The sequence below is a fragment of the Rhinopithecus bieti genome, unplaced genomic scaffold (assembly GCF_001698545.2).
Source record: "Rhinopithecus bieti isolate Rb0 unplaced genomic scaffold, ASM169854v2 scaffold_42380, whole genome shotgun sequence".
Taxonomy (NCBI): domain Eukaryota; kingdom Metazoa; phylum Chordata; class Mammalia; order Primates; family Cercopithecidae; genus Rhinopithecus; species Rhinopithecus bieti.
The window spans coordinates 548,717-575,317 of NW_016818327.1; the positions used below are offsets into that span (position 1 = coordinate 548,717).

Below are 26,601 nucleotides of genomic sequence, written 5' to 3' on the forward strand. Positions count from 1 at the left end.
ACCTATATAGGATAAAGTCTTGCCTGTTGCAGGAACATTTGTAGTAGGCAGGTTCTATGAAGGATAAAAATTTTGTAAAAAAACATTTGCCTTACTAAAACAACAGCAACAAACAAAAAACAACAAGAAGAAAACCCAATCTATGCTCTATTCCACTAATTATTTTTCCATGAAAGGAATTATAGCATAGTGGTTAAGAGCACGAGCTTTGGAGTCCACCAGAGTTGACCCCAGCTTAGGCTTTAAGCACGGGTGTGAATGCCATCACTAAACCTTTTTAAGCCTCCGTTTCCTCATATCGGTGGAGACTATTTGTATCTACTTCATGGATTGTTGTATGGACTACATAAAATATTATTGATTTATCACTCAAAACCTAGCATAGATATTTAAAGATGGTAAGTTTTCTTATTTTATGCTATGTAATTATCTTATTGTTTGTGTATTTGTCATTTCATCACTGTACTCACATATAATTTTAAACCTCTTCCTTAGAGCTTTCCAAAATATGCACAATATTTTTAGATTTTGACCTATACTTTCTAGGCTTTTATTTCATCACTCTGTTGCTCATACTCTCTTCCCCCTAAGAAACAAGTAGGCCTATGGTTTTAAAATATTTTCTGATCATTTGCAGCATATTTTTCACAGATGGTCTATGAAAAACATTTAGGAACTCATTGATTTCCTATAAATTTTTTTGTGCTTATATACATACACACACACAAATTATACAGATAACTGTATATTTAAACATACATATAATTTATATATTAAAATAAATATATACCTTCATTTCTATATTTTTTTGTGCTTATATACACATATACACACAAATTATACAAATAACTGACATATTTATACATAAATTATATATGTATTGCTATATATATTACATTCCTGCTTTTAGGACCTCAGTACAAAAATCAATCTTCCCCATGGAATGAAAGAAACATACAGCAATCATCAAAATATTGTTAGGAATACTATACCAAGAACTAAAGTAAAATAATTCAAATCCCTAGTTACGTTGAGGTAATTCTACATGTCTATGTACTCTCCATCATGTTTGAATTTCCAGAAGCAGATCATAAAGTTATCAGTGTCATCTTGTGATGATCTAGATAAACTCTTTCAAATGGGAGTGTTGGCTTTTAGGCCAGGAGGTTGAGCCCCAACAAAATCCTATCTTGGTGCTCACACAGCTCCTCCAATCACAGTATCCCTTTTTTACCCAAACCCTTCATTCCTTCACTACTCCACTCCATGTTTATGCTTAATATAATCAGTGTTTTAAGCTTAGTTTTCATTCACCAATAGCAGAGCTCTATGAATTATCCAAATGAAACACATTAGCATCCATAAATACTCTTTGGTGTTTATATTACATTGTATTTTTTTTACAAGTCTCTGTGTTATTTACATGAATAGTCCATACTTGTGGTTCGTGGTTTTGCATGCCATCATGACAGATCCCAAAAATTCAACAAAAAGAAGAGTATCAGTTCCAAGGTCTGCTGCCAGTATAAGGATAAGACTTGAGTATTCATCAATGTCAGGAAAGTTTTAAAGTCCACATACGCTCTGGTAATTATGTCTGCTCCAAATGACACTAGCAAACATGTACAATACTATTGAATATTTATAGTTATAATTATATTAACTATAATTTATAATAATTTATATTCTAAATCTAATAAATTCCATTTTAACAAAATAACATCTGCAAATTATTCAAACTCATTAAACCCCCAAATGAAAATATAATCAAAGTGAAACAATGATAAGGCATGTTGGCTTTTGCCAAGTAATGTTTCCATTTAGATAGTGAGGTCCCAGTCCTCTGCAACACAGAATATCACATACTCATGTTCGTAGTATTTTTTTTTTTTTTTGAGACAGTGTCTCACTTTGCTACCCAAGCTGGAGAGCAGTGATGCAAACATGGCTCTCTGTAACCTTGACCTCCCGGGTCTAGTGATCTTCCCTCCTCAGCTTCCTCAGAAGCTGGGACTACAGACACATGCCACCATGTTTGGTTAATGTTTTAAAACAATTTTTGTAGAGATGGGGTCTTGCTGTGTTGCCCAAGCTGGTCTCGAACTCCTGGCTTCAAGTGATTCTCTCATCTCAGCCTCCCAAAGCGTTGTGATTATAAGTGTGTGCCACTGCCCTTGCCATATAGTCTATTAAAAAAAAAGAAACTGTGCAAAAACATTTAATATTTGAACTAATTATACATATAAAATGGTATTAAAAACATTAACACATACAATCACTTTCAAAGGTTTAGGGTTTTAAATTTAACAGAAAAGGGAACGAAACAATGTTTGATGAAAACGATGCAAGTATTCATGCAAAGATTTAATTTTCCCTCAAACAGCAGGATACGTTGGATCCAGTATAATGGACTCTCATACACCATCATACAATGAAGAAACAATACTTTCAGAGAATTATCTTTAGGTGAATAAATTAAAAATGTCAGACTAAGAAACATACTGTACATAAACATACACATGAAAAGCCTAAAAATCCAGCTGTGACAAGAGACTTACAACTGAATCAAATGCAATTTGAGAAAAGCTACAAAACATTTGCTTTGTGTAATCTCTACGTATAACTTTAGAAACAGAGATTTTTGCCCTGGAGTGGTATAACTAAAACACCCAAAACTTTTACTAACATTTAGCATAAAGGTGCTGATTTCCTTGGCATACAAATTTTTTGTCTTATTTTCTTTTTCTTTCCCAAATCCACCTATCTGATTAAATACACTGAGTAAATTTTTTTTTTTTTAACGCTGCTTTCTGAGTGTTCTTTGCTATAAGTCCATCTTGTTCTGGAACCTCCGTTTTGATATCCTGCCCATAATTGTTTTCTCCTTCATATTTTCCTTGATTTGTATTTGATCAGTATCTTAGCTCATGTCTACTGAAATCACATGATCTAGAATAAGTATGTTTTTTGTATCTCTCAACTGACTTCCAGTAGTGGTCTGAGCTTGCTGGTGAAGTGAAATACCTCATAGAACCTGGCTTTTACCTTCTCTAGAACTCTTTTCTTCCCTCCTACAGCCACATCTCCTACAACCATATCCTGTTCAAATCTACAACCATAAATTTTTATCTTGTTTCTTGAATTCCTATGGAAGGAATCTGAGGAATTTCTTCTACTGGAAAAACATCTTTCTGATTTATACGGCTTTTCTGCTTTGCTACTACTTGTCTCAGTTTTATCGGTATAAAAATCTCTTGGCTCTTCAGACCTGTCTCCAAAATAATACAATATTTCACTTGAAGATGGAGAGAGTATCTATCTTTCTCTTTTACTCATGTTTTCTGGTATTGTAACCTATCCTGCTTTTCCAGTAGTTTTTTCACTTTTTGTTTTTAGTTAAGAAAAGATGCTCAAGTATTTGTTGAAACTGGGTTTCACCTTTCCTCCTCTATCTATCTGGATTGAGAATACCCTAAGCACATGCCTCTTTGAATTTCAAGCAGACTTTGAACAGTTCCTCTTATGTTTCTTATGCTTTTTGTGACCAGAAGAGAATGAGGATGATGCAGAAACAGATTCATTAGCAGAAGAAACAGGAAGAGGAAGTAGTTGATTTTCTTTTCTTCTTTAGCCTTTCTCTGTCTCTCTTTTTTTTTTTTTTTTTTTTTTTTTTTTTTTTTTTTTTTTTTTTTTTTTTTTTTTTTTTTTTTTTTTTGAGATGGAGCCTCACTCTGTTGCCCAGGCTGGAGTGCAGTAGTGCAATCTTGGCTCACTACAACCTCTGCCTCCCGGGTTCAAGTAATTCTCCTGTCTCAGACTCTTGAGTAGCTGGGATTACAGGTGCACACCACCACGCCCAGCTACTTCTTTGTATTTTCAGTAGATCCAGGCTTTTCACCATGTTGGCCAGGCTAGTCTCAAACTCCTGACCTCAAGTGATCTGCCCGCCTTGGCCTCCCCAAATTCTGGAATTACAGGCGTGAGCCACTGCGCTTTGTCTCTTGTTCTCTTTTAAGAGCTTATGTAACTTTCTTCACATGTTTCTATTTTCTTTGTTTTCTGCTTTTCTTCCTTTTCAACTTGTTTTTCTCTGTACTTATTCATGAAGTTTCTGCGAAGCAGTTTTTACATCTTTCAAAGTCTCATCCAAAGCCAAAGCTTTCTTCCGGTGACTTTCAGCATTTAAAAACTTTTCTTCTTCTAACTACCTTCTTCTTTCTACAAGTGTCTGTGAGTTGGAGAGTTTTGTAATGCAAGCTCAAAATCTTCTGTTGCTTTGGTCAGACTTCCCTTTGTCACATTTAACCCAGCATGAACTGCCAGTGCTTTGTTTGTTTCTAGAGTTTTATTGTATTCATTCACAGCATCCACATGGCATCTAATCTTAAACTGTAATCTTCACCTATTTTAAAACCCAAGATGCATATTGTTTCTTTCTTAATGCAGAAAAAAATTGTCTTAAGAGAAATTATTGCTCTGCAGGGCTTTTATTAAATACGGTGGATGGTTGCAGCGACACGAATGGAACTGTAGTACATTATGCTAAGTGAAATAACTCAGAAACAGAAAGTCAAATACCACATGTTCTTCCTTCTAAGTGGGAGCTAAACAATGTGTACACATGGACATATAGAGTAGAATAACAGACATTAGGGACTCAGGAGGGTGGGATGGTGGAAGGAGGGTAAGGAATAAAAAAATTACCTATTGGGTACAATGTTCATTATTTTTGAGATGGGTACACTAAAAGCCCAGACTTCACCAGTGTGAAATACATCTATGTAACAAAACTGCGCTTGTATCCCTCCAATATGTTTTTTGGTGTTTTTTTTGTTTTTGTTTTTTTTGAGATGGAGTCTCGCTCTGTCACCCAGGCTGGAGTGTGGTGGTACACTCTTGGCTCACTGCAACCTCCGCCTCCCAGATTCAAGTGATTCTCCTCCCTCACCCTCCTGAGTAGCTGGGATTACAGGAATGCACCACCACGCCCAGCTAATTTTTGTATTTTTAGTAGAGACGTAGTTTCACCATGTTGGTCAGGCTAGTCTTGAACTGCTGACATCGTGATTCGCCCGCCTCAGCCTCCCAAAGTGCTGGGATTACAGGCATGAGCCACTGTACCTGGTCCTAAATATGTTTTTTTAAGGTGGTGGATTAGATTAGTCTATTCCTACTTTTTCTAGAAAAAAATTACTCCTGGATTAACAAATCCCACTGAACTCTGCATGATGTTTTTGTAGGCTCCAAAGAATTGTTATTTAGTTCAACACGCCTCCTGTAGCACAAAAGAAGTTCTTCAGGGCTAATTACACCTAATTTAATACCAGATAGGTGTGGTGGAAGAGACGCAGTAACGAGAGACAGTGCAAGCTTTGCATGGCATCTATCAATATCCTTGATTCCAGCTTGAATGATGTCACCAGATAGGATGATAAATAACCCCTATGGTTATTATGAGAAGACACATTTTTTTAAAAAAAATTATACTTTAAGTTCCAGGGTACATGTGCACAATGTGCATGCTTGTTACATATGTATACATGTGCCATATTGATGTGCTGCACCCATTAACTCATCATTTACATTAGATATATCTCCTAATGCTATCCCTCCCCATTACCTCAACCCCACAACAGGCCCTGGTGTGTGATGTTCCCCTTCCTGTGTCTAAGTGTTCTCATTGTTCAGTTGCCACCTATGAGTGAGAACATGTGGTGTTTGGTTTTCTGTCCTTGTGATAGTTTGCTGAGAATGATGGTTTCCAGCTTCATCCATGTGCCAACAAAGGACATGAACTCATCCTTTTTTATGGCTGCATAGTATTCCACGGTGTATATGTGCCATATTTTCTTAATCCAGTCTGTCATTGATGGACATTTGGGTTGGTTCCAAGTCTTTGCTATTGTGAACAGTGCCGCAATAAACATACATGTGCATGTGTCTTTATAGCTGCATGATTTATAATCCTTTGGGCATATACCCAGTAATGGGATGGCTGGGTCAAATGGTATTTCTAATTCTAGATCCTTGAGGAATTGCCACACTGTCTTCCACAATGGTTGAACTAGTTGACAGTCCCGCCAACAGTGTAAAAGTGTTCCTATTTCTCCACATCCTCTCCAGCACCTGTTGTTTCCTGACTTTTTAATGATTGCCATTCTAACTGGTGTGAGATGGTATCTCATTGTGGTTTTGATTTGCATTTCTCTGATGGCCAGTGATGATGAGCATTTTTTCATGTGTCTGGAGAAGACACATTTCTTAATGGAGAAAGTCCTGTGATTTCTAAGCAGAATGTATCTCCTATGATGCTGCTTCATCAACAAATCAACACCATGAAAAATTAAAATTCCTGTATAAAACTAGTTTTTCTAATCACTAAGTCACCATGCTCAATAGTTTGGAAAAACAACTCTCTCCAATCTACACTAGGTATCTCCATAAATAGTTTTAAAGGTGGCATGGCTGCATAATAATCTTCATTGTCTTCATTAATTTCAGAAGTTGTAGTTGTCTCTGCTTTCCAGGGGTGCAAAAAGCAGATCTGTCTCTTTGAAGAAGAATTTTTGCATTTTATTGTTATCAACTCTCTTCTCTTTTCTGTTGCAGGGGCAGAGGGCCCAGGCAGGCTTGGCAGCTGATCCCAGGACACTACACCAGTGCAGATTGTCCTGCTGTTCGCTCTGGAGCAAGGATAGCAATAATGGCCCTGTGGCAAATCAGTGACTGCCACAGAAGGTTTCAGCAGATGGCTAGAGATTGCTGGGCCTGACAGCCAGTGGGAAGCTGAGGAGGAAGCCTGGAGACCACTGGAGGCACACAGCATAGTCACTTAGATGATCTTTCACATTGATTTAGAGGGATAAGTATGACTGTTTCTACTCTGTTATAAAGATGTGTCTTCTCAATCTTAAAATTTCTAATTCAGGTGTTATAAGAATTTCTAATTCAAGAGTTACAAGTTAAAAAAACAAGCATTTAAAAAAATGTCAATGTGGCCAAGTATGCTGATTATTATCTGAGTGCTCTATCACATCCATTCTTCAGGCTGCTCTGTCTTGTTCTTTGCCCTGGAGGCTAACCTCTATTAAGGCATCTGCAGAATTTGCCTTAGAATTTCCTGTTCGAAGTTGAGTTAATGAGATGCTCTGGCCAATGTTTGCAGCTATGGCAACAATGTGGTGGATTGTGGGGGTGGACTGGGCTCTTCAACAATGTGGTGGATTGTGGGGGTGGACTGGGCTACTCTGGGGAGTGTACATAAAGAAAAAAGATAACCTTAAAGTCTAGAATACCCAGCTCAAAGCACAACAATGGCAAACGAATAGCTTGAAAATGTCAGAAGCACCTAGGAAACATATTTTGTAGGAAGGAAGGCTTGATGAACTCTACCAGGTAAATAATTCTGTTCAGACAATGTGCTGGTGAAGGATAGGAGAATGGATGTTGAAAGTGGGAAGCTGTTGTTGTCAGTTTAGGTCTTGTAACCAGCTAGTTTTAAGTTAGTTGTTTTTCCCCTTTTCCATCATACATTTTATAAAGAGAACTAATGGTAGCTAACATTATGATTTAGGTTCCAGTAGGAAGCGTGACAGAACTGACATCACTCAGCAATTGCACTATGGCTGATAAGACTTTATGCTTCTCCTGTGTTGAGGTCAAAAATTTTTATTCAGGCAAAGGTCAAGACTGGATGCTGAGTGGCAGAAGAGGTGAACTGTGCTGGTTATTCTGTTTGCATCCCCCTACTCATGCCTTGATTCATAGCATGCCCTTTACCCTGGGCATCCCAGGACACTGATCTCTATAAATTCCATGACCAGGGTTCTCGTGCCCTTTTGCTTCCAGTTGGGTTTGACCAAAGGGATGCCACAGCAGGTTATTGGATGGCAGGAGGAGAAAGAGGCAGGAGTATTTTCCTATCTCTTCTACCTTTGCTTGGCCACAGTTTTGGCAGTGGCTGCATTGTATAGTTACAGCTTCTATCTAGCAATTTCTCTTCTATGGCTCCAAACTTTTTCCAGGTTCTGGAAACACTATTTCCCATTCTTGTCCCTTTAGTTCTGGGATGACAATAATTTCCTACTATTAATTTTCCCTAAGTGTTACATCACACAGTTTCTGTTTCCTTAACCTTGTCCATAATTCTTTAGATAATATTTTTATTAAGCTCACTCAGTTACAGTCTTTGTGTTTGCCTTTTATTTCCTGCTATTCCATTGACTGATACATTATGGAAAGGACGAGAAATTGGGAGGGACCAGATGAAGGCAACCATTGGCACTGGGATGTAGTTGCAAGTGGTGGAGCAAATGCAGCTAAGAAGGCAGAAAGCAGAATTCAGAAAATATGGTCATAGGCTGGGTGCTGTGGCTGATGCCTGTAATCCCAGCACTTTGGGAGACTGGGCAGGAGAATCACTTGCCGCCAGGAGTTCCAGACCAGCCTGAGCAACATACCAAGACCTCGACTCTACAAAAATTAAAAAATTAGCCAGGTGTGGTGGTACGTGCCTGGAGTCTCAACTACCTGGGAGGCTGAAGCAAGATTCTGAGCCTAGGAGATCGAGATTGTAGTGGGCTATGATCACACTAATGCACTCCAGTCTGGGTGACAGACAGAGTCCCTGTCTCAAAAAATAAAATTAAATTAAATTAAATTAAATTAAATTAAAATCTTCTTGAGAAGACAATAGGGTCTCCTGATAGAGACCTGGGAAATTTCTTAGTACCTTCAGTGATTCATTTAAAAACAAATTGTAAAGTTGGCCATTCTTCCCTCCATTTTGTCACTCTCCATCTGTTTCATTTGAGAGTGGTATCTTTTGACTTTTCCTTACATTTTGGAGGTTTTAGGGCCAAGTGTACCCTGCATAATAATAATACCCTGCATTATTATATAATGCTTCAAGATATGTTTTCAAGATAGTGTGTACCAACTTTTGGATAAGCTTTTTGTCAGCCTACCTAATGAAGAACCATGAGTTACAGACTTGTCAGGAATCAGGTAATCAAAAACAAGTTTATTCCCAGTACTTTATTTTCACATATTTATCATATTTATCGTGAGATACTTTTGCTAACTGGGTCTATAGAAATTTCCAGCTTTGTGTCCCTTTCTGTCTTTAATAAGACATGTTCAGTAGATTTAGAGCCCACCCAAATCCAGTATAATCTCACTTAAAAAACAAACAACAACAACAAAGAAAAACAAAACAGAACAAAACAAAAAAGGTCTTGCTATGTTACTGAGGCTGGAGTGTAGTGGCACGATTATAGCTCACTACAAACCTTGAACTCCTGGGCTTCAGTGATCGTCTTGCCTCAGCCTCCTGAGTAGCTTGAACTACAGGGATTCATCCAGCTAATGTTTTATTTTTTTGTAGAGACAAAGTCTTGTTATGTTGCTCAGGCTGGTGTTGAGCTCCTGGCCTCAAGCAATCCTCCTGCCTTGGCCTTGTAAAGGGCTAGGATTACAAGCATGAACAACTATGCCCAGTTCTATAATCTCATCTTGATTCTTATATCTGCAAAAATCTTATTTCCAAATAAGGTCACATTCTAAGGTTTTGGATGGGCATGAATTTTTTGGGCATGGGAGGGCGGGGTTCTCTATGAACCATTACAAGGCCATTGAACTTCATGTGGTGCTAGGGACAGGGTTGCCTTCCTGTCGGGGGAGCTGGTGTGGGCTCAGCAGGTAGCACAGAGAGGCTTCCACAAGCTGCAGAGATGCCAAAGCAGCCAAGATGCTGGGGACTTAAGGAGGCAAGCGCAGCCTGTGCGCAAAAGAAGCAGAAGCAGCAGAAGTTGCTTCTAGCTATGAAAGATTTCCTGAACTGAAAATTAAACAGAGGTATTCTAAGATTTTGGTGGGGTTTTTTGTTGTTGTTGTTGTTGTTGATTTGTTTTGATTTTGTTTTCAAAACCTTTGACTTCTTTCCCCTTTTTGAAACACTTTGTTTTCTGTTGCCTATTGAAGCTCATTCTCCTTGCTTCTCTCACATTGGATCTCAGACTTCTTTCCTGGCATGTTTGCCTACACCAGACCCTAATGGCCGCTGTCCTGAGCCCATCTTCCTATTCTCATGATTATAAATTGTAGCAGATGATACATTATATGAATATATCATAATTTACTTAGCCAATATCCTATTGAGGGTCATTTATATGTTTTGAATTTGGGGCTATTACATATCATACTCTGGCGGACAAATGTGTGTATATACACACACGGTATAGATATATATATTGAAAATAAATATATTATTACACATGTAATTATTTTCTTACAGTGAGTTCCTAGGAATGTCTACAGACATTCCTGTTTGTCATACCTGAGTTGTGATCTAGTAGGTAGAACCTAGGGATGCTTCTTAACATTCTGCAGTGCACAGAACATCCCCTCCCCACTCCACCCACAATCCCAGCGAAGACTGTTCAGGCCCAAATGGCAATAGTGATGAGGCTGAGAAATCCTGTCTACATCCCTGTTCTTGACAGTCACCAGGGGAAGCCCAGGAATTTCAGGTCTTTGTTTCTGTACTCTAACGCACATATGGTTTTGTGAATAACCTTTTTTGCTGTCTCTGCCTATGTCCTAAAACCCTTGCCCTGTGTCCTCTGGAATCCATCAATTATCAGTAAAATACTCCTTTCTTCATGATCTTTTCTGAATGGTGTCTTCAACTTCTTGCTCTCATTAAACCTGGCTTCTGGTAACACTCTTACCCCTGCAATCCTCTTAAGCAGTGGCTGTTTTCTCAGCTACATCCATTATACCACCGGGAATGGAGTAGTGGCATGTTACTTGCTGTTCTCTGAAGCTTCCAAACCTGTATCACTCTATCCCTAAAAACACACAGCTTTTCATCACACATCATTACATCTTAATATTTACTATTTCTTTTTGGGGCTAGGCTGTACCTCAACCCAAGTCATTGCCCTTAGTCTATTAAAGATTCTAGTTCCTGGTTCACTGTAATTCCATGCAATAATATTCTTATAACAATTATTGGTTGTTTCAGCACCTATGCAGATAATGCTTTGCACAACCTGGCCTCTCATTTCCTTGACCTTTTCTCCTCTCTATCTCAGTTACTCACTCTCTGAACTTTGTCACTGCCAATAACAGCAGCTCCTCCATTATCTTCCTTATAAAGATCCTACTTTCCAACCCAATAGTCTCTTTTCGGCTTTTGTTTTCTACAGTATTTCAGCTCCAACCATCCTTTGGCCCCACTCCACCAGAAAAAAAGGTCATTCATTCTACCAGTTGTCTCCATCTCTTATCTCTCTCAGGTCCATATTTCCTTCTGTGTCTGGCTTAAATTTCATAGTCAGTCATTAATATATTTCTTTTGCACGTACTCTACACACCCTTGTTCTGCTTAATATTTATCTTCATCTACTCTGTGCCAACATCTGAGAAGCTGAACATGGCTGAAGAAAATCACACTGTTATGACTGGTCTCACCTTAATTTTTTTTTCTTTTACCAATTCCTTCAATGGGCTCCATAAAGCTTTCTAGGAATTTTGTTATACTTTGCTAATTCATTCATTCCCCTATACTCCTAGGTCAGTGGTTCTTGGCTATGATCGGCCCCATGACTTGTAGCATCGGCTTTATTTGGGAAGAATGTTAGAAATGCAAACTTTTCCCCCACCCCAGACCTATTAAATCAGGGACTCTGGGCGTGAGGCCCACACATCTTTGCTGTAACAAGCTGTATTAGTCCCTTTTCACATTGCCATAAAGAACTACCTGAGACTGCACAATTTATGAAGAAAAGAGGTTTAATTGACTCATAGTTCTGCAGGCTGTATGGGAGGCATGGCTTGGAAGGCCTCAGGAAACTTACAATCATGGCAGAAGGTAAAGGGGAAGCCAGCATATCTTACATGGTAGGAGCAGGAGGAAGAAAGAGTGAAGGTGCAGGTGCTACACACTTTTAAACAACCAGATCTCATGAGAATTCAATCATGAGACGGCACTAGGGGAATGGTGCTAAACCATTAGAAACCACCCCCATGATCTAATCACCTCCCTTGAACATTGAGAATTACAATTCAACGTGAGATTTGGATGGGGACACAGAGCCAAACCGTATCACAAGCCCTTCTGGTGATTCTGATACACACTCAGGCTGGAAAGCCCTAGTGCTAGCTCCTACCAGAGAGTCAAATCTGGCTTATCACCGGTTTTGCTTGTTTTAATTTTTTAAGTAGTTGAATTGAGACATAACTCATATACCATAGAATTTACCTATTTAAAGTGTACAATTCAATGGCTTCTAGTATATTCAGAGACTTGTGTAAACATCACCACAACCAATTTTAGAACATTTTCATCACCAAAAAAAATTTTAAAAAAAGAAATCCCATGCTCTTGAGCTATTATCTCTCAATCCCCTCATCTTTCCCATCTTCAGGCAATCACTTACCTCTTTCTCTATATATAGATTTGACTATTCCGGACATTTCATACAAATGAAATCATAAAATATATTGCTTTTTTGTGTGTTTGGCTGTTCCATTTAGCACAGTGTTTTCAGGTCCATTCACATTGTAGCGTGGGTCAGTACTTCATTCCTTTATATTGCTGAAAAATATTCTATTGTATGAATATACCACATTTTGTTGATCCATTCATTGGTTGATAGACATTTGGGTTGATTTTATTTTTGGATACTGGAAATAATTCTGCCATGAACATTTGTGTACAAGTTTTTGTATAGACATATATTACCATTTCTCTTGGGTGTATATGTGAAGATTGAATTGTTGAATCTTATGATAACTCTATGTTTAAGTATTAGCCTGTCTATTTTCCAAAGTGACTGTACCATTTAACATTCCCACCTGCAATATATGAGGTTTTCGAATTTTCCATGTCTACACCAACACTTGTTATTATCTGTCTTTCTGATTTTAGCCATTCTAATGGGTGTGAAATGATATCTCATGATGGTGTAGTTTTGATTTGCATTTTTCCTGATAGCTAATTATGTTGTGCTTTTTGGGCATTTGTATTTCTTCCTTGGAGAATAATCAGTTCAGATCTTTTGTTCATTTTATTTTTAAAATTATTGATTTATAAGAGTTCTTTGTATATTATAGATACGAGTCCTTCCCTTATCAGATATATGTTTTGAAAAACTTTTTTCCTCCCATTCTGTGAGCTGTTTTTTAAATTTCTTAGTGGTGCCCTTTGGAGCATAAGTTCTTAATTTTAATAATACCCAATCTATCTATTTTTAATTTTTTTGGTGTTACATATAAGAAATCATCATCAAATCCAAACTCATAAGGATTCATCTCTATGTTTTCTTCTAAAAGCCATAGCTTTAGATTGAATGTTTAGGTCTAAAGTTGATTTTGAATTAATTTTTATATACGGTGTGGGTTGTGGGGTAGGGGCCCAAGTTCATTCTTTTGCTTGTGCTATTCAATGGTTGCTGTCTGTTTTCATAAACAATGTTTTATTGAAACTTAGCCACGCCCATTCATTTACACATTATCTATAGATGCTTTGATACTACAACTGCAGAGTGTGTAGCTGAGACAGAGACTGTACGGCTTAGAAAGCCTAAAATGTTTGTTAGCTAGTCTTCTGCAGAAAAAGCTTCCTGACACCTGTCCTAAAGGGTGACTTTGTATTTTCTTGTTTCCTCAAACCTCCAATACTTGCTTTGCACCTGACTCTCAGCTGAAGGCTCTGCTGATGACTTTGTGAAATTTAAAATGATTGTTAAATAGAAGAGCATTTCCACAAGTTTCCGTCACTAGACGTATCAACTCTGTTACATCTGAGCTCATATTCTTTACCTTCTTCCTTGCTTCTACTTAAGGCCAGCCCTCCACTTGTGTATGAAGTTGCGTACCATTGATATTTCACCCTCTTGAATTATCCGCATCAGCATACAGACATGCTATAATATTAATCATCATTAAGAATAACTTTTCCTGATCTCACTTTTCTTCCTCCAGTAACCACTATGTTTATCCCTCTTTACTGTAATACTCAGTGGAAGGGATGTCTCTATTTACTATGTAGTTCTCTCTTTATATTTGTTTTTAAAACTTCTTTAAGTTTGGCTTCCATGCCTGTTGATTGAAACTACTCAAATCCACACCTCAAAGCAATAAGAGCCATCTATGACAAACGCAAAGTCAATCATACTGAGTGGGCAAAAGCTGGAAGCATTCTCCTTGAAAACCAGCACAAGACTGATGCCCTCTCTCACTACTCCTATTCAATGTAGTATTGAGAGACCTGGCCAGAGCAATCTGGCAAAAGAGAGAGATAAAGGGCATCCAAATAGGAAGAAAGAAAGTCAAAACATCCCTGTTTGCAGATAACATGATTCTACAGCTAGAAAGCCCAACAGTCTTGGCCCAAAAGCTCCTTAAGTTGATAAACAACTTCAGTGAAGTTTCAGGGTACAAAATAACCATACAAAAATTGCTAGCATTCCTACACTCCAACAACAGTTAAGCTGAGAGCCAAATCAGGAATGCAATCCCATTTACAATTGCCACACACAAAAACTAAAATACCTAGGAATACAGCTAACTATGAAGGTGAAAGAGCTCTACAATCAGAATTATAAAATGCTGCTCAAAGAAGTCAGAGATGACACTAACAAATAGAAAAACATTTCATGCTCTTGGATAGGAAGAATCAATATTGTTAAAATGGACATACTGCTTGATATGGTTTGGCTCTGTGTCCCCACCCAAATCCCATCTCCTACTGTAATCCCCATAATCCTCACATGTCAAGAGAGGAAACTAGTGGGAGGTAATTAGACCATGGGGGCAGTTTCCCCCATGCTGTTGTCATGAGAGCGAGTGAATTCTCCTGGGATCTGATGGTGGTATAAGTGGCAGTTTCCCCTTCTCTCTCTCACCTGCTGCCATGTAGGATATGCCTGCTTCCCCTTGCGCCATGATTGTAAGGTTTCCTATCATTTCCCCAGCCATGCAGAACTGTGAGTCAATTAAATCTCTTTCCTTTATAAATCACCCAGTCTCAGGCAGTTATTTATAGCAGTGTGAGAATGGGCTAATACACTCCCCAAAGCAATTTATAGATTAAATGCTATTCCTATCCAACTGCCAATGATATTTTTGACAGAACTAGGAAAAACTCTTTTAAAATTCATATGTAACCAAAAAAGAGCCCGAATAGCCAAGGCAATCCTAAGAAAAAGAACAAAACTGGAGGCTTCACACTACCTGACTTCAAACTATACTACAGGGCTACAGTAACCAATACAACATAGTACTGGTACAAAAACAGACCCACAGACCAATAAAACAGAATAGAGAGTCCAGAAATAAGGCCACACACCTACAACCATCTGATCTTTGACAAGGCTGACAAAAAGCAATGGGGAAAGCATTTCCTCGTTAATAAATGGTGCTGGGATAATTGGTTAGCCCAATGTAGAAGACTGAAACTGGACCCCTTCCTTATATCATATACAAAAATCAACTCCAGATGGATTAAAGACTTAAATGTAAAACCAAAAACTATAAAATCCCTGGAAGACAACTTAAGCAATAACATTCTAGACATAGAAACTGGCAAAGATTTTATGATGGAGACATCAAAAGCAATTGCAACAAAAGCAAAAATTAACAAATGGGATTTAATTAAACTAAAGAGATTCTGCACAGCAAAAGAAACTATCAACAATGTAAACAGACAACTACAGAATGGGAGAAAATTTTTGCAAATGATGCATCTGACAAAGTTTTAATATCCAGTGTCTGTAAGGAACTTAAACAAATTTACAAGAAAAAACAACATTTAAAACTGGGCAAGGCATCAATAATAGACTGGATAAAAAACATGTGGTACATATACACCATGGTATACTATGCAGCCATAAAATCAATGAGATCATGTCCTTTGCAGAGACAAGGATGGAGCTGGAGGTCATCATCCTTAGCAAACTAACACAGGATCAGAATATCAAATACCACATGTTCTCACTTAAGTGGAAACTAAATGATGAGAACACATGAACACATAGGGGGAACGACACACTGTGGTCTTTTGGAGGGCTGAGGGTGGGAGGAAAAAGAGGATCATGAAAAATAACTAATGGGTACTAGATTAATACCTACGTGATAAAATAATATTATAACAAACCTCCATTACACAATTTACCTATGTAACAAACCTCCACTTGTACCCCTGAACTTAAAATAAAAGAAAAAAATGGACAAAGGCAGCCACTTTTCAGAAGACATATGTGCAGCCAACAAGCATATGAAAAAAACTCCATATTACTGATCACTTGAGAAATGCAAATCAAATTTTATTTCTTCATTAGACTTCCAGAAAACTACATTTTCCTGGAAAAGTGGTTCTAAAGCCTCTTAAAATAAACTTCCACTCTTGTTCTGAAACTTGCTTCAGTCTGTTTTTCTTCCTTATGCCCCTCAGTTGAATTATTTCTTCTAAGGAGGCAAGAATTGAGGTTGCTGCAGACCCGTAAAGGATTAGTCACTGGTAACTTGGGATATATATTTACTGGTAAATAATGGAACTCTAACCTGAGTTGTTCAAAACCAAACTCCTGTCTTTCTCTACCCTGCCTTTAGTGTCTTCCCCATTTAGTTAAGGCAACTTATTGCTTCTAATTGTGATGCTAAATCTTGTGTTTATCTTGACTCATCTTTCTTTCAAATTTCACTTGAAAGTTGCTGTAAGTTTACAGAAAAAAGTGTTCTTTCTATTTTTTTAATTCTCTGCTGTTATGCAACAACTGGCCATGGAGACAAATGGCCTAGCTGCAGGCATTCTGGAAGCAAAGAGAGGAAGGGGTTTAAAGTTCCCCATGAAGTAAGACAATTATAAACTTTGGCTTATTCCTCCTACTGTCAGCCCCTCATCCTCCACTCACTTTATTTTTATCCACCCTCCCTCCTTGTTCCTTTTTTATTTCTCTGTTTTCTCCAGGTCCAAATCTACTTCTTCACATAACTGCACAGATTCCTCAATCCCCCACTCTGTGTGGGGCAGCTAGTTGATCCTGGTGGATTTCAAAGACACAGAACTCAAGTCTTTGACTTTTAGAAGTAAAAACATTAGGGCTGGGAGCAGTGGCTCAGGCCTGTAATCCCAGGACTTTGGGAGGCTGAGGCGGGTAGATCACCTGAGGTCAGGAGTTTGAGACTAACCCGGCCAACATGATGACACCCCTGTCTCTACTAAAAACACAAAAACCTAGCCAGACGTGGTGGCTGACACCTGTAATCCCAGCTACTTGGGAGGCTGAGGAAGGCAAATCGTTTGAAGCTGGGAGACGGGTTGCAGTGATTAGTGTGGTGTTTGTCTTGACACATCATTTTTGGCATACTAGGCATTCAGTTCCTTAGGATAGAAGGAGTATTTATCTTAACTATGTTTACAGAACAACTCACAAACATTTTGGAATTAACCTGTGTATATAGGTGCAGACAACACCTTGTTTATTAAATTCTTGCCTTGTGTGTGTGTGTGTGTGTGTGTGTCTTACTGTTGTTTTGTTTTAGAATCTTGGGTTGTTCAATAATAGTAAATAAGATGACAAAAACATCTGTTTCTATCATGGGCAGTGTCAACAGTTTACCATCCAATGAAATCATTCTCCTCTGCTTTTCTTTTTCCGTCCCTTTTAAATTCTATTATGTTTGTTTCTGAGGAGCTACACAGATGGCAATTAGCATGAGAGTCAGTTGAATGTCGGGGATACTTTCTCCATTTTACTTTACATTTTTTTGCTGTGGCCTTGCCTATACTTTGATTACTTTTCGTAGCTGCTACTTCTTACATGGCTATACACACACACACACACACACACACATACACACATAATATGTATACATATATATATATTATTTTTATTTCCTTCTCATCTCAATAGTGAAATGACTACTGTAAAAGGTTGCTTTCATTTAGTTGATCCAGAATGAGACTAGAAGGAAAAATCTTGACTGCTCTTGTTTCCTGAGAAAAAGAAAATAGTTCAGAGCAGTCTGAGGAATGTGAGTTGTGCAAAATGTATCAGACCCAGAGAGACATGAGTATAGGACTTGCCCATAGTGGTGGTGGTGGAGGAGGACAATTATTTAAAGCAATTTTGTTCCTAAATAGCTGCCTTATCCATTATCTCCATGTTCCTGAGATCTGTGATACAAAGAACAATGTATGGCCAGTCGATAGCAATAATGTAAATTATTGGTAAATAATTTAGGAACTGCCTTTTCCTTTCCTTTAAAAATTTACTTGTACCCACTGCTAATGGGAGTGTATATTCAGGGCAAGTTGAATATATCCTCTCTAGTTCTAGTCCTCAAACTTCAACCAAATAGACTCTTCACTTATATTAAGTTTGCCTCAGTTTTTTCCTTTAGGTTGATACTCCTAAACCTCGTCTGTTAGCTGGCTCCAGCTCAACCCCCAGAAAGATTACCCGTGTGTTTTATTTGTGTTTTAATTTTTTCCCATCTTCTTCCTCAATCGTTTCTTAGTTCTTTGAAACATCTTTTCTTTTGAGACTTTTGCTCAAAAGAGGATGCGGAAGGGAACACTGGATTTTCTTCCTTGCGTTGAATACATTAGATCCATTATGTCAGCGAGATACATCCTGAAATTTGCATTCCCCAAATTTGCTTACATTATTACAAAATATAACTTTCATGCATTCATTACAGTGATGTGTAACTGAAAATTCAAAAGTCCTGATAGACTTGTGGTAACAGTTACTAAGCGGGCAGAAATAAGCAGCAAATCTGCCAAGTGAGGTGTCCCGCACGTGTAACTCTCAAAAGAAGCCACAGACCATTGGGAAGTTTGTTAAAAAACATTAGAAACGAATAAAAGTTGACCCTAAAAATGCCAAGAGGCTTGGAATTTTCTTGAATTTTTTTCAAGAAGGATTCCCTAAATATGACTAATGGTAGAGGAGGTAAACTAGGAATTAATTTTCTTTCCTTCTTTCATCTAAGTGTGGTGGTTGTAGGGGAGAACAGTCCTGGTTGCAGGAAGTGAGATTTAGAATTACCTGTGGGTGGTTCCTGCTCGTGTTTTACCTGAATTGATTTTTAAATTCTTTGCAGGTAAAAAAGGTGTGTGTTATTTCCAAGATAATATGGGAGTTAGGCAACAATAGTAATTGTCATTTAAAAACTTTTCTTTTCGAAATTACTTCTTATTTTGAATTTGTAATTTCTGCCTATAAGAATGTTCTATTTACAATAAGTAGAATAATTTATTAGGGTGAGCATATCATAGATGATATTGCTAAAATTGCTGTTCATTTAAGAAATACAATTAGTCTTGACGATGTCATCCATAGGTTCTTAGAAACTGTTACTTTAAGCAAAATGGCATACATATGCATGTAACAAAGCCATTTTTTCTCGTCAATGTTATAACAAAACTATGTTGAATAAAATTATGTTATTCAAAGAACTGCTGCGTGTTGCTTTGCTTAAAGTCACCTTTTCCAAGAACTTGTTGATGATGTTAAGTGAGGACTTACTGTATAAAATTTTGAGAAATAAATGGAACACATTTAGGAGCTTTCTGGATTTCTTCCTTCTTCTCCTCTCAAATACCTACTTGTTTTCTCTTTATAGAAAAACTTATTTAAAAGTGAGACTGGGTTCCAAATGCAATGAAAGGTGAGGGGGTGATAAAACAGGACAAATTAGTAAGCTTTAACATTAGCTCACACATATTAAGAACATGGCTCATTTAATCTTGACAACCCTGTGATGTTCTCCACTGTCCTGATGGGAGAAAGCGAGAGTTAAAGAGACAAAGTGACTTGCTAGTGAGTGGCAAAGAAGGGATTAAATCTAGGTCCCATTCACTCCAGTGCTCAAGTGCCAAACCACTACCTTTCAGGACCTCACAAGAAGAACCAGACTAAAGTAGAGAATGACCAGGGAAGAGAGAAAGTCAACGTAGGTGAGAGAAAGAGGCAGCCTGAGTGGCCTAGACTCAACTTTCCAATTTTAGGAGCATGGACTCAGCACCCAATGTGGATAGAAGGGGTCTCCCTTATTAAAAACGTTTGAGGGGTTGACTGCAGGAGCTGACTTGAGGGGTATCCAAGGTTTGTTTTTGTCTCTCATCTGTTATCCCTTTTCATTATAAAGAAATTTCTGAGATCTGTCACACTCATTACAACAAATGTCACCACACCAAAAAATGTTCAAAATTCCTCATTTCAAGAACCAGTATTTCTCATGTGTATATTTTGCAAAATTTCTAAAGTAAAGCAAGAGAGAAGCACACTGAGCCTCAGGTCCTCGTTGGAGTCATGATGGTCCAGGGCCCTCTCCCAGCTTTTCCTATTTAGGAATTAAATTTCAGCAGTTTTTCCATGAGTGTTCATTCATTTGCAGTGGGACTCACAGTGCCCAGTCATACGATTCATTCATTTCAACAAGCAGTTGCTGAAAACATTTTGTGTTGAATATTCTCCTTTGAACATTCTAGAATTTCTGTCCCTTTCTGCACCTGCTCTGCCCCCACAATGGGAGGTGACCTTTCTGGACTGCACTAACAATCTGGCTCTATTTATGTTCAATTAGTAGAAGCCACCAGCAGGAGATAAAGGGGCAGGAGGAGAGTGAAGTAAGATTATTCCTTCCCTATAGCCCAGAGGCCCTATCTGACCTGCAGCCTACTTTTGTAAATTAAGTTTTATCGAAACACAGCCACACATATCCATTTAAATATGGCCTATAGCTGCCTTTTACACTCCAGCCAGCAGAGCTGAGTAGTCATGACATGACAGAGATGGTATGATCTGTGAAGCCTAAAATATTTATTTTCTGGCCCTTTACAGAAAAAAAGTTTGTTGACCCCTGCCTTAGGTAGGTTCTTCTTCAGGTAGGATAAATCTTTTTTTGTTTGCTTTTGAGATGGAGTCTCACTCTTGTCACCCAGGCTGGAGTGCAGTGGTGCAATCTCTGCTCACTGCAACCTCTGCCTCCCAGGTTCAAGCAATTCTCCTGCCTTAGCCTCCCAAGTAGCTGGGATTACAGGTGCATGCCAACGTGCCTGGCTAATTTTTGTATTTTTAGTAGAGACAGGGTTTCAACCATGTTGGCCAGGCTGGTCTCGAACTCCTGAACTCAGGTAATCTGCCCACCTTGGCCTCCCAAAGTGCTGGGATTACGGGCATGAGCCACTGTGCCCGGCCAGCAGGATTAATCTTTAGGCAGCTTTATTCCTGCCAGAAACACTACTGTTGGTTGAATGACACTCCCTAAAGCTACAGCTACAGCTACCATTACACTACAGGTAGAACTATTCCTGAGTTCGGGTAACTATTTCTTTCCCTGGCCCTGTTTAGGCCTACGAGTGATTGTCAATGTTGCTAGTCCCAGGGACTACATGACACATATACTCCACTTTCCTTTATCCCTGCATGTACTCGGTCCTTTTGTGTCTCCTAATTTACCCAGTTGGATTGTGCCACCTATTTCCTGCTGAGACCCCGACTGACTTATTACATGCATAGCATCGTACTAGAAGCAATGAAAAAAAAAAAGAAAGAAAGAAAAGAAAAGAGGAAGTCCATGTACATATTCTTATTTTATGGTGGTGATGACAGGTGAGCTGAGCAACGTGAATAAGATAAGTATGAATAACTATGACAAAAGGAAGACTGTGATAAGTACAATAAGAGAGGCCAATACACAAGGGAGAAGGGGAACAATCACATCTGGTTGAAATATTCAAGAAAGTTTTCATTATTTAAGTGGCATTGAGCTGAACCCCAAAGGGCTGGTTAGTTTTAGAAAGGTGCATATTTTTGTAAATTAGAATTACAGATAAAGGTATAACATGAGGTATTTGGAGGAAAATAAATAATGATTTCCAGTTTCTTTAGCGAGACACTTGACAGAGCACTTTGGCCATTATCTCATTTTGTTCTCATGACTCCAGGAAGTAGTTGCTATTATTAACCCATTAACAGATAGTGGAGCACAGGTTTTTTAAAAAAAACTGAGTAACTTGCCCATGATTTACAACTCGAAGGAGAAAAGTAAGGATTCTTACATTCTCACCCACATGCTTAATCCTTAGGAAGATAGCAAGGCATAAATTGTGTTTCAGTGGTGGTTTCAGGCTGGTTCTGCTGCAGAAATAAAGCTAAGGTCATTGATTTTGGCCACATCTGAAGCAACTAACATTATGCGAAGAAGTCTGGGCTAATGTTCCACAAGTACTGGGTAGTCTCTGAGACTTTTTGCTTAGGCCAATGAGACAATTAGAGTTGTATGCTTTAAAAAAAATGGTCTATGTTGTATATAAAAAGGGGTTTGAAGTAGGGTGATAGTAGTGGGGTTTTTAAAGGACAGTGTCAACACCAAGGGTAAGCCCAAGAGACCAGAGGAAGAACTGAAGTGACTGTGGCTTTTTAAGTCTGGACAGGTGGTGAGTAGGAAGGCAGTGATATTAATAACAGAGCAGGTGAACACAAAAGGGAAGGCTTTATTTTATATTATTTTATTTTTTGAGACAGGGTCTTACTCTATTACCCAGACTAGAGTGCAGTGGCATGATCATGGCTCACTGCAGCCTCAACATCCCTCGGTTCAAGTGATCTTTCCACCTCAGCCTCCTGAGTGGTTGGGACCACAGGTATGTGCCACTACACCTGGCTTTTAAAATTTTATTTACTTTTATTATTTTATTTTAGTAGACACAGGTCTTGCTATGTTGCCAAGGTTAGTCTTAAACTCTTTGGCTCACTTGAGCCCAGGTTTCCAGCCTCAGTCTCCCAAAGTGCTGAGATTACAGGTGTGAACCACTACACAGCCTTTGGAAGACTTTCCAAAAACGATAAGGGATCGGATTTTGTAAATGTGAAGCTAAACATACGAAGAAAATTCTAACTCTACTTACAGATAGAATTCTAATTTGGGGCTGGGCACAGTGGCTAACACCTGTAATCCCAGGGCTTTGGGAGGACGAGGTAGGAGGATAGCTTGAGGCTAGGAGTTCCATACCAGTGGCCTGGTCAACACAGCGAGACCCCATCTCTACCATAAATAAATATTTTTCTCTGCAATTCGAGATATGAGTGGAGTCTCAAGAATGTTCTGGCTATTGTTGACATAAGAGTTCAGTAGCTAAATACATCTATGGCAGGTATAAGAAGAGTAAGTGGTGGAGAAACTTGTAAAAACAGGAGGGAAGATTAACTTCTGACCATTGACTCCTTGGGGGAATCACAGTGGGCCTTCAGACGATTCTTCAGTTCCTAGTGCTGGGGATAGTGTCTATGAAATACGCTTTCCCCCTCCCTTCAGGCCTCCTACGTAGTTAGGACCTTTCAAGAACATTGGACATTGCCATATGCACATGAACACACTCAGATTTAATTTCTCAGATTCTCTGCTTGCTGGCTTCTAAAACTGTTGTAAGAACTGTTATCTGGCTTCATGTGCTTGTGACAAGGCGGTGAAATGCTTTGAAAAGTGCCTATAGCTAAACAAACGTGAGGTACCGGCGCTCGCAACTTTTCCCCAGGAGATGTGCACCTATATTTAGCGCGTAATGCCTCGACTATTTTGGTTGTTTTCCGTCCCCGCCGGCCTTCTGCCACGGACAGTTACAAACCTGGTAGATAATTACGCTGGGAGAACTCGAAGTCCCAGCTAAGAACGCAGGTCGGAGATCAGAGAGGCAGAAGGACCTTGGGGAGGAGAAGGGGCCGGGCATGACGTAGCATCTGTCAGGCCGCCGATTGGCGGAGGAGAAGGTTGTTCCCGCAGGACGGCTGCTCATTGGCTACGGGAGGCAGAGGCGTGACGTCCTTAGAAGTTGAGCAAACACCTCCTACTTCCCGGGCTTCCATCCCAATTTCTGCTAGGAATTCGAAGCCTCCCCTGCAGCGACTCGGAAGATCCGAGGCGGCGGGAAACAAGTAGGCGCCCCAGAGCGGACGAGGTGAGGAGAGGTCCCGGAGGAGAGCTGAGCAGACGGGCTGGTGGGCTCAGCCTATGAGATGCGCTGGAGATCGCGGGCCAAACTCGGGCTGTCGCTGGGAGGGGCCCGGGAGCCTGGCCTTCGGGTCCTGGTACGGCGAGGCGACCCGGGCTGGGCCGATAGAAGGGAGAAGGCTGCGAGCATTCGGGCCTCACTGCGAGGAATGGAGGGAGAGCGCAAACGCAGAGCGTTTCACTGCGAGGAAGGGAGGGAGAGCTGTCAGTGCAGCTCCAGCATTTCTAAGTAGAAAGGCGAGAGATTGCAATTCGAATTTCTTTTCTTTCTTTTTTGGTGGATAGTGGTGGTGCTGTGGCTGGGGAATAAAGAACTGCTTAAGCTGTGGAAACAACGCCTTGTTACTTTTTGGACCGCGTGCTTAAACGGGACTTCTGGCTGAGGGGCGGTGGATGGAAATTTCGGGGAGGTTCCTTCCCCCTTCCCTCCCCACGCCCGGCGTAGCCAAACTCTGATCACAAACTTCTCTCCTTGTCCATCTCGGGCTGCCCACTCTCCGAGACAGAGACCCATTCTCCAGCAAGGATCAGAGACGGGTGGAAGTGGGCGCCTTGCAAGTCTGGGTTTCCTGAACTCCTGAGCCCCTGCGGGGCTGTGCGGGCCATTGTGAGCGCTCGCGCGGGAGGGGGCGCGGGGAGAAGCAGTTTACCCACCCTCCTCCGTTAAATGGGGCGGAATGTCTGTCTATCCTGACAGCTTCAGAAGAAGAAATGTGCTTTTCAGACACTGATTTCAGGGGAATGGGGGTGTGGGGAGCGGGAGAGAGAAAGAGCGCGCGCGAGAGAGGAAGAATGAGTTAGTTCAGTAACTTGAACAAGGATTAACATTTTTTGATGTTGTGGGTCGTCAGTGGGGAAGGTGCAGCTGTGAGATGTAGTTATACACAGGACGGAAAGGTCCTTGACTGAAAGACTGCGGCTTTCCAATACTTTATTTAAAAAACCCCAAAACACTGATGGCACTTTGGTGTTTCTAGGTTTGTGTATTTTGTCCCTTGCACTCCCCTCTTCTTTTTTTCCCACGAAGATGAGTGAATCTAGGGCTACATGACTTGACTGTGTAACCTGGTGGCCATTCTGCAAAGTGAGTTAGGTGGACAAAAATTGAAGCCGATTTACCAGAATCATTTTCCTACTCTCCAGATAATCATATTTGTTATCAGTCTCACTTGTTAATGATTATGGCATTATCAGAACTTTGGTTTATTTGTCACTGAATTTTTTTCTCACTAGTCCTTTAACAGACCTTGGTTCAGAATTTTGGAAATGATCTTTGGTGTGTAAGAAACCACCATTTAACAAAACATTTTCACTATTTTCATTTATACTTTTATTAATTTTCTCATAGAAATAACATTACAAACAGTGGTAAGTTTTTTAGGTAAGGCCACAAAATATTCTATGCAATTCATGAAATCATGGAAACAAACATTTGGAATGGGAAATAACCCCCAAACTTTATTACCACATTCATCTGATCTAAGGTGCCATTAATTGTAAGATGCATCCCTATATCACAGATGCTAAAATGTGTAAAAAAAAAAATTGTCTTAAATTTGATGAAATACAACATTAAAATAGTAATTTATTTATCTTGAACATCCATGCCTAAAGTTGAAGAGAGGGCTTATTGGGCTTTAATTATTTTTTTTCCAAAATAATGTAAGGGTGGGGGATTAATATGGAGCCATCGTGAAGGCCTTACTATGGTGTGACAGAGGAAAGAAATGTTAGTGGCGGTTATGCTTGCTTTCGAGGAGTAGGCAAGACAGGAGGCTTTTTCTTTTCTTAAAATTTAATGTTTATGACACACAGCAATGCTCAGCACTTTATGCATACTAGCTCAATTAAACGTCACAAGAGCCCTAAGAGGTAGAGGTTCAGATGACTCTCATTTTGCACTTGATGCACAGACAGGTTAAGTTGCCAGCCAAGGTCACAGAGTAAGTTTGGCTGCCAAAGAACCCAGGAGAGAAACCAGTATTCCTTTGCGGTATCCATCTTCTTTTGCAGGCTCTTGGCTCCTGTTTCATGCTATTAATGCAGGTAGCGCAGGTGAATGTCCACTCTTTCTTGATTGTGTTTTTGGTATTTTGTTTCCCTGTTTGGTGTACTTTAGCTGGAAATTAATAAGTCAGAGCGCCTATTTATGTTCTACATTTCTAACGTTTTTGTCATTCACAGTGTCCAGTCACTACTATGCTTAATAGAATCAGAATATCGGAGCCCGAAAGGGACTTTAGTATTATATTTTAGTCTGGGCAAGGAAACTGAAGTTGAGAGGAGGAACCCTACATCTAGTTATGTGTCCCAGCTCCACGTCTAAGTTTTCCCACTATACTGTACTATATTTCATAACATTCACTGATCTATGAGATCTTGGAAGAGAATAGAGATTTTGTTTTTGTTTTTTGCAGGGTTGGGGGGATGTGAGTCTCTTCTTATTCATGTGTCTATTTTGTTTGTTTGTTTTCTTGCTGCATAGGTCTTTATAATGTTTATTGAATTTGCTCATTCATTTATTCATTCTTTCTTAAAACACTTGCTGTTTTCCCATGTGCCTGTTATTGGGAA

General features: G+C 39.4%; 1 protein-coding gene and 1 pseudogene across 1 annotated transcript in view; one reads left to right on the top strand and one right to left on the bottom strand.

Moving 5' to 3' along the window:
• Positions 1-2,554: 2,554 nt before the first annotated feature.
• LOC108518493 (tetratricopeptide repeat protein 14-like) lies at positions 2,555-24,633 on the bottom strand (annotated as a pseudogene).
• Positions 23,845-26,601, top strand: part of AASS (aminoadipate-semialdehyde synthase) — a 75,526-nt gene continuing 72,769 nt past the window's right edge. The window contains exon 1 of the mRNA XM_017856931.1: positions 23,845-23,974. The gene's annotated coding sequence lies outside the window, so the exon portion shown is untranslated. The remainder of the gene's footprint in view (positions 23,975-26,601) is intronic.